The 9,246-nt window shown below is 41.8% G+C and overlaps 1 long non-coding RNA gene across 2 annotated transcripts; it reads left to right on the top strand.

Moving 5' to 3' along the window:
• The first annotated feature begins 233 nt into the window (after positions 1-233).
• Positions 234-7,540, top strand: LOC106999792 (uncharacterized). 2 transcript variants are annotated; one of them, XR_001446699.3, is made up of 4 exons: positions 234-2,005; positions 2,589-2,838; positions 4,630-4,777; positions 5,347-7,540. It is a non-coding gene; the product is annotated as an uncharacterized LOC106999792 (long non-coding RNA). The 2 variants fall into 2 exon arrangements; XR_013397292.1 differs by lacking the exons at positions 234-2,005; positions 2,589-2,838 and adding an exon at positions 3,771-4,301.
• Positions 7,541-9,246: the final 1,706 nt, after the last annotated feature.

The raw sequence follows: 9,246 nt of genomic DNA, 5'->3' as shown, positions 1-9,246 counted from the left end.
GGTGTAGGCTCTAGAAGCCCATGTGCATAATTAAAGTCAGACACAGCCCTGGTTTCAGCATGCAGGGCTGTTCACGGAAACCACCTGTTAGAGTTCATTTTGTCCTTCCTGGTGTCCTTGTGTTTCCATGACTCCTCTTTTTCATATCCCAATGAAGCAATGTGAATTGTTTGCTTTGCACGCCAAGAACGAGTCGTCAAAGCGCAGGGAGAGTGGACATGAGCGCTGGTGAGTGGGAGAAGAGTAGTTGTGCCAGGGCCAAAATTTTCACTAGGAAATTGTTTTTCTCCCTAAGTTTGTGTCAATCAGTCATACTCTGTTTCTCTTCCTTTCAAGATTCCTCCCATGTGTCAGTGCTGACCTGCCCTCATGAGCAACCTGAACACTCCAGACAACACTGCTTCTTCGCTCTGAGCCCCTGGGGCACTTTGAAGTCCACAGTGCGCACATTTTTCACATAGTTTTGTAGTTTCCTCTTTGCTTTTGAACTCTTTGCAGGTGTACATCTTGTCTCCTTAACTAAATTCTTAACTCTTAAAGAGCCCAACTTATGTCAAACATTTTATTTTACTGTTGTCACAGTGCCTAGTACAGTCCCAGGTGCATATTAAGTTTTTAAAAGTACAAACTGGATTGAAACTGACATTGAATTCATTTGTCATAGAAAGGAGACTGGAAAACAACCTCCTTGAAAGGACATAGTATGAGAGGAGATAAGGTCGATGTGGGGAGGGAGATAGTGCCAGTTCCTACCATGCAGAGGAACATATCCTAACTTAAAAAAAAGCTTTCCCTCTCTTGTAGTAATAATGATTTTGCATTCTAAATATACTTGAAAGGACGAGAATACTGGTCTTCTAGGTGCCAAGTAAGTTGTCTTCTCAACTGGCTAAAACGTCCGTTTTCCTGAGACCACCTTTTGTGATCAACAATATTGGTAATATAAAAATGTGGAACTTGTCATTTGTAGTGAATTACACGCCGTAGTCCTCGGTGCCACTCAAATGGCAAGACTGAGAGTGAATCTTTCACTTCCTATTGGTTAGAGCTCCATTTGTGTGGCCATCATGATGTTTGGGTAACTTAAAAGGAGAATATTCATGACTCAGCTCATGACATTTTCCCCAGGCAGAAGAGACGCAACAACCCCAAGTATTATGGTGGCCAGATTGTGTACTTGTCATATTGGAGGATGATGTCTATGGGAGAGGTGAGGAGAGGAGGCAGGAAGCTGGTTTTGTAAATCGATGAATCCCAAAGATTTCTGGGGCTGTCCTGCTACCAGTGCCTGGCACTCTACCATCCTCATCACATATAATATGGATCCCTGCTCCCTGGACAGCAGGATGCCCTTTACCCTTACAGGACATTGGAATAATGGGACCACAACTTGTAGCTTTCAGTAGGAGACACAATTAAGAGGAGGAGGAGGAGGAGGAGGTGTGGCTTGAAAGGAGGATGGGTAGGTCAGGTGATGGTTATCCTAAAAGCCCAAACTTGACCACCACACAATCTATGCATTTTTAAAAATTGCACTTGTACCCCATATATTTATACAAATACAATAAAAATTAAAGCACATCAGGTTCTACTCTCTGGAGTAGCATGAAGCATGCCTCCGGAGGTCAGCAAAGATGACGGGAAAAGACACTCACTAGAGTGCTTGCTTCACAGCTGTGCCAAGGACTTGACTCCCCATGCATTTCAGAGCATACCTTCCCCTTCTGAGGTTCCCACGGGATAGCAGGGTAAACATCAGGAGAGCTCCTTCTCAGCCCTGGTGGCACCAACGCCCCTTGGCTCTGGGTCACATTCCTCCACAGACTTCACGGGCCTCAGGTTACAAAGGCCCTGTTGCACAATTCTTGGGAGAGTGGGCATGGGGGCTGGGCTGGGATGACAGGCAGTGTCCTGCGCGTGTCGGAGATCCAGCGTGGCCGCTTGCCAAGGCGCCTCAGGGGATGGCAGCAAAAGGAGACTCTGCTGTCTCAGGATCTTCAGAGAGGTAGCTTCCTTTGCTTTTTTTCCTTCCAAATCTCTTAAATAAAACTTGTCAAGGCTGCATCTTCTCCGGTAATTCAAGAGAAAACATTTCAAAAGTTTACTTGGCATACCTGTGTTTTATTTTACTGGAGAGATTTGAAACTTCAAAACCACAATGAAGAATTCTGAAACTAAAACTTCTTTTATCCCTCTGTTTTTCACAATCAGCTTTCTCCTGTAGTTATATGGCGTGGTGTGTGTAAAATTACTCAATATATTACACAACTTTTAAAATTAATATGGAAGCTGAAAGCTATAACAACAACTGTTTAAAGCCTATGCCATGATGGAATGCTATTTCTTATGCTCCTTCTTGTTGGTAATTGCTTCATAATTATCTTTTATTAAAGGCAATCTGCATATAAAACCAGAAACATATGGATAATCCTTACAGGAAGTTCACATTTTAGTTGGCTAAAAAACAATCTAATGACCTAGAAAATACTTATCAGACCTCTCTAAGGCTAATGATGGCGCTGATGACTATAAAAATTAGGTCTCTATTTATATTTAAGAATTCTTCATTTCATTTCCTTTTCTTTCAGAATTTGGATCTTTGGACTGATACTATTATATTTGCAATGAATTTAATTGGAAAAACGCTGAGTACCTGCACCCAGGCACTGCCCGGGCTCAAACTTGCAGATTAATTATGGATGCAAGACATATATAGCATCATGTATGCCAAACCCTGGACAAGTCTAAGGAGGCTCCTCCTATACTATCATATTAATTCCAAATAGAATATTAATTCATTGGATAAGTCAGAGAAGGCTCATATAGAAGATATATGAGGTAAGTAAGGGTAGGTCAGTTACCATGGATGGATGTAATAGCCAGCCTCACACCTGCCAGATAAAGTGTTTACTCATCTGTACATTCAAGGGTGTACACACACATGTTCATAAACAAAGTATTGTCTACCTAAACTGGAAAAGACAAGGCCACAGGAAGACTATATATTTATTATAAAGTAAAAATCTGGTAAATTGTGTAAATTTTTTTTTAAGAAAAAAAAAGATTACTTCTAATCAGCCCTCAATTTACTGTAGCTAGTCAGTTTCCCTGGATTTATTTTCACTGTTATCTCAGTCTTTTGAATGGGGTCTTTGGTGCTTTTTCTTGTCGTTAACCAAAGCTTATTTTGTATGGCGATGCAGAGGCTAGGAGAATACCTACTTTTACCAATAACCACACCAAAGTGATAAACGAGATTTCCTCTTTTTAGCATATTCTAACTTAGAAAATCAAAGAGTTAGTTCAAATATGAACCAACATATTCATTCATTGTGGGGCGGAGTGTATTGGAGAGGCCACCAGGCTGAGAGTGAGGGGGCTTAAACTTGAGTCCCCAGCACTAACTAGCTTGATCCCCTTAGCCGAGACACTTCTGTGTCTGGTTTCTCCTGGAAACGAAGCTGTGGAATGGATGATCTTCTAGTTTCCCTCCGACTCTAAAATTCTGCAGTATGTGACAGGCTGCAGCAGCATGTGACTAACACAAGGGTCAGGGAACGTTACAGTCAATAAATGCAAATGGAGATGTTAGGACTTTCTGTGTTTTGTGGGTATTATCTGAGGTTCAGCTTAAACTTAGTTTTCAATGGCTATCAAGGAAGGAAGGCTAAAAACTGGACCAATGAGATTTTAATGTTCAAGGTTTGAGTGGTTATGATTAGATCATAACCGAATTGTGAAAATCACAGTGACTTCTGTACAGCAGTTGAATGTGTGCTATAAAGTTAATGTGCAAGTGTATTTTGTTTTTATCTGGATCTCTCAGTTTTACATGCTGTGGGGACGATTACTACTTTCATAGAATGTGAGAGTATTGGCCTTACTGCTATGACATATTTATTCGTGATGTGCTGGAGGTCAAGGAGAGTTAGAATTGTGTCCTGTGGATAGAGATTCCATCTCTTCTTCCTCTTGTCAATGGCTGTTTGGGTCCCCTGTGGGTGACTGACCTACCTGTCAGAACAGGGACTCCGGCTCCCACTGAGGGAGCATCGCCATCAACTCTGACCTTGCAGGCAGAGCTCAGCGTGCCTGCCTGAGCTGTCCTGTGCTCCAACTCCGGGGTTGCAGTGTGCTAAGACCCAAGGGAGTCCACATGGGGATGAGTCAGGGCCTGGCGCTGGCCCCGTGCTCCGCCCCACTGGTAAACAGAACAGTTCTTTGCTGTCACTGAGAGCCTCTCGGGGCCCCAAGACTGCAGGAAGAAACAAGTATTGTAGAAGCCAAAACCCCAAGGCAAGGTAAAGAAAACAGAACTGTCCGCATCCCCAGCAATGATTTCACTGGCGGGAGTTGCTGGGAGCTGGGTGGGGGGTCCCGTATGTGGTTCCAGCAGAACTGTTTTACTTACTTCTCAGCCAAAAGCCCCTTCTCTTTTACTGTTTATAGGGGTGGCCTTTTGCCTTTCAAGGTTTGAACTTTCAAAACTCGACCTTAGAGTCAGTCTTGCTTGCTAACCCATAATATAACTTTTCACCTTTTATTACTTTTGTTTGTTTTTGTACTGGCTTCTATTAAAATACTTCCTTCAGTGAACTTATTTTTGTTTACTCTTCCCTGTCATTCCAGGGAGAAGCTATTGAAAGACAAAAACCTCTATATAGAAATATATCACCAGCAGCACAAGTGGACTACAGCCTCAGAAATGTCCTCACCGTCCAGCTTCATGACAAGCAGACTGGCTGTTGGCAGAATGCACCCAGCTCTGCTTCTGCTCGTATGGAACCTTACATTACCCTAACACAGCTGGGGCACATGCTATCTGTGCTTATACTGTTCTTCCTAAGCTTGGAGACACACTTGCCTTGAGATCTCTCCTCTTTTTCCTTTAGACATTGGCAAGTCCTGTTCCGAGCTTAGCAATGCCACGTACCTGAACTGGAGGCATGGCTGGCTGATCCCTTCTAGCTCCCTCCAGCAGCGTCCCACCTTGGCTATATCAGTAACTGCACCTCCTGTTGTATCTCCTTCCCGGTTGTCAAGGTCAAACCTGGGCTGGATATTGTGATGTCACAGAGTGGAATCCTCATTCCCCCAGATGGTCCAGCTAAGGCCCTCCTGGACAGCACTTCCTCTCCTGCCCACGGCGGGAGGTTGGGAAGGACATTCCCCCATTTCCACTTGCTCTACCATTCAAAACCTTGTGAGGGCCCTCAGGGAAGAATCCCCTTGCAGGTTATAAACTGACCTGCAGAATTATGGGATCTTAACTGTGGGGAGAGACCTAGAAGATCAGCTCATGACCAGATTCTCATCTAACTCCTTTTTTTTTTTTTTTTTTTACAGATAAGGAACTGAGGCCCCACGTGGTGAAGTGACAGAGCTGATTCTAGAGCCCAGGTGCTCTCAGTGTCAGCCTCTGCCATTCTGACCACGCTGCACTCAGATCTTGCTCTACTCTCTGGAGTTTGTCCACATCACAGTTTTCTGGTATGCAGCTCATCAGACAATTTTTACCTGAATCCACACATGACAAGAGACCATTTGGGTAATGTACATTATGGGAGGAGAACAGAGTCTCAGTGAAGATCATTAGTTTCCCTAGCAATGTAGATGCCAGGAGTGGCTGGCTCTGGTCCTAGCCTAGACTCAGAAATCCTAAGCCACCAGACCAATTCTAGATTAACAAGTAAGGTGACTTCTGAGTAACTAATATTTTCATTGAGATTTGATGATAAGCAGCAAAGCTCAAACAAAAGTCCAGAGTTAGTGTTGGCAGGGTGAGGTGGCTCATGCCTGTAATCCCAGCACTTTGGGAGGCTGAGGTGGGAGGATCACTTGAGCCCAGGAGTTTGAGACCAGCTGGGCAATATAGTGAGATCCCATCTCTACAAAAAATACAAAAATTAGCCGGGTGTAGTGGTGCATGCCTGTAGTTCTAACTACTCAGGAGGCTGACAGGGGAGGATCGCTTGAGCCCAAGAGGTCTAAGCTGCAATGAGTTGAGATTGCACCACTGCACTCCAGCCTGGACCGCAGAATGAAACCTTATTTAAAACATACACACACATGCACACACACACACACAGTATTGACTACAGCGCTATACCAGGTTCTAGTGTTGTGTAGGGGACAGGGAGGAGCAATCTGTAAAGAAATAGCGTCTCACTGGAACTTCGTTCTTCATTCTTTCATATCCTTCATTTTTTTCTAGACACTAACCCTATATGGTACTAAAAAATTATCTGAATTGCGTGAGACGACGTACCTGTGAAGTCAGAGAATTAGGCTTTAAGAATCTCTCAAGAGGAGAACATATATTGGGCTTTTATAATACTTTATATATTTTACATCATGCTTCATTTACAAGCTATTTTCACATATATCACTCTATTTAATCTTCACAACTTGGTGAGATAACCAGTATTATTTTTAGTATAATTTTATGGATGAGAAAATTACAACTTAGAGAAGTTGTGTCTTGCACGATATCACAAAGCTAATTAAGTGGAAAGGTTACTTAACATTAACTACAAACCAGATCTTCCACCAAGCCTTTTCCCCACCACACGCCTTGGCTGGTTGGGGAGAAATTGCCATTTGGTCCCAGAACACACTTGAAGGCCACTGCCTTAAGCAACGCTTTGAGTAACAAGGAAGAAAGTATTCCCATAGGTCATAAATGCTGCTTTACTGACTTCCTAAATGTCTTCATAAAAACTTAGGGAAATGATTAATGGACACCAATTTTAAACTTTAAAATAATATAATTATTGCCCTTCCATTCAACAATTCCACATCTATGAATTCTCCTAAGAGAACCATTACAGATATGAAAAATATTTAGCTACAAGAGGTTTTTTTGAAGCACTGTTTAAAACAGAAAACAAATATAAAGCTCAACATTGGAAAAGTGTTAAAATGGATTATGCTGAACTCATGAAAATAACGTGCATTTCCCACACTTTGATTATTCATGTGGCATCTTCAGAATATTGCCATCTGCACTAATATTTACTTAACATTTCTCCTTTAATTCACACATTTTACTGGAATAAAATTATTTAAAGGTTTGTTTTATTATTAACGTAAGTAGAAATACAGTATTAATTGCCTTAAATGTCAGATGACAATAAAAACAAATACAATGAAAACAAAGTAATGTTATGAATGCATTAATTTGGTCCCAATACCTTGAAGAAAACACATGACTGATTTAATAAAATCACAATTAATACGCTTTTTTGCCATCACAAACTTCACCTTTCTACATTTAAAAAAATATCTTTTCTCATCTCTGATCTAGAAAAGGTTCAATGGAAAGAAGAAATGCAGTGTGTGTCTGATCCCAAATCACAGTTAGATATATTTATGCATACCTTACATTCTAAATCAGTAATTCTCAAAACTTGCTTGAAAGGTCACCTTGCTTAGAAGAGGGTATTTCCCTGGCAGGATATGCAGGGATCAATGCCTCTTTGCTCAAACAGTCTTCCTCCAACTATCATCTCAGGGCAAATAAAGATGACATCTTTCCTTGTGTTTTGTCTTGGCCGAGCATACTCAATGCTGTACATTCTGTGGAGGTGTGGATTATGCCACATCCCTTGAGCATACATCCCTGTGATGAAACAGGTGCACACCTGTAGCAGAGTCAGGCAAAGCCTTACACCTGAAGCACACAGAGGCTCCAGGTCCCCACGGCAGTGATGAGGGAAGCCTGCACACCTCTTCAGAAGCAGGCATTCTGCAGGCTGAGTGAAAGTTATAGATATTTGTAAGTCAGAGTTCAAAGGTTTTTGCTCAGTTATGGAGAAGGATTTTGTGGGGGGAAATGCTAATTTTGTCAACATTTAAATTCCACTTCAAGGCAGAATTTCTCAAATTGTGTTCTACAGACTATATATATATACACACACACACACACACACACACACACACACACGCAGATTCCCACACAGCTTCCTGCATTTACTGCCTCCAAATCTCAGGGACTGAGTGAGAGACTCATGTTAAGTCAAGCTCCTCCAGGAGCTTGTGGTGTAGGTGTACACAAATACTTGAGAACAATGCTCTAGGCCAGAAGTTCCCAAACTTCAGAGCAAACCAACGGAGTGCCTGGAGGACTTGTTTTTGGTTTTTTTTTTGTTGTTGTTTATTTGTTTTGTTTTCTGAGATGGAGTCTCACTCTGTCGCCTAGGCTGGAGTGCAGTGGCACAATGTCAGCTCACTGCCACCTCCATCTCCCAGGTTCAAGCAATTCTCTGCCTCAGCCTCCCTAGTAGCTGAGATTACAGGCGCCCACCGCCTCCACCGCCACCATGCCCAGCTAATTTTTTGTAATTTTAGTAGAGATGGAGTTTCACCATTTTGGCCAGGCTGGTCTTGAACTCCTGACCTCGTGATCCACCTGCCTCAGCCTCCCAAAGTGCTGGGATTACAGGAGTGAGCCACCGCACCCAGCTGAGGACTTGTTAAAACACAAATTGCAGGCCCCACCCATCAAGTTTCTGGTTTTGAATATCTAGAGTGAGTCTCAAGACTTGACATTTTTAGCAGGTTCCTAGGCCTGATGGTGGACACCAGACTTTGAGAGCTACTGCACTTGGACAAAGAAATTGAATGTACAGTATAGAGTGCTCTCGATAGTAGTACAGAATGTAAAGTATTGAGTACACGCTAAAGGCATTTCCAAAGGCCTAGGAAATGGAGTTTGGACCTTGGGTCTTTACATATTCAGAAAAGAATTGGTATAGAAAGGAATTTTGTTCTTATTTTGCTTTTGGTTTTTGTTCTTTAGGATTTTTTCTACAAATAATTTTTATTTTTCCACTAAAATGCTTGTAGTCTATGTCCATACATTCAGGATTCTTCAAGGTTAAACAGAATCACTTTTCCTTATTTTGTACCTTTTAAAATAAGGAAAATGAAAATGAACACAATTGATGTCTGACTTTTCAGATGCCTGCATTAATTTGATTTCAGTGACCCACTGGAAACCAGTGTCAGCATAACAACAGTTACCAGAGCTAAATCTACAAAGTAGGTAAGGAATATAAACAAACTAAGCGCTAGAGATTTTAATTAAGCCTAGTGACTCTGAAGTTGGACTCTCTCTTAAAAGATGTTGAGAATTCAATGTAATCCTGAAAAAGTACATCTAAATTCAGGAATTTTTACCAACCAAATACTTAACGCTTAATAGAAATGGAAGTGTGCCTATAGAATCAGAAAGATCTTTCTGTT

Source organism: Macaca mulatta, chromosome 8 (genome assembly GCF_049350105.2).
Source record: "Macaca mulatta isolate MMU2019108-1 chromosome 8, T2T-MMU8v2.0, whole genome shotgun sequence".
In the NCBI taxonomy this organism is placed as follows: domain Eukaryota; kingdom Metazoa; phylum Chordata; class Mammalia; order Primates; family Cercopithecidae; genus Macaca; species Macaca mulatta.
The sequence above is the reverse complement of the archived record's forward strand: the minus strand, read 5'-3'. Positions and strand labels throughout refer to the sequence as shown.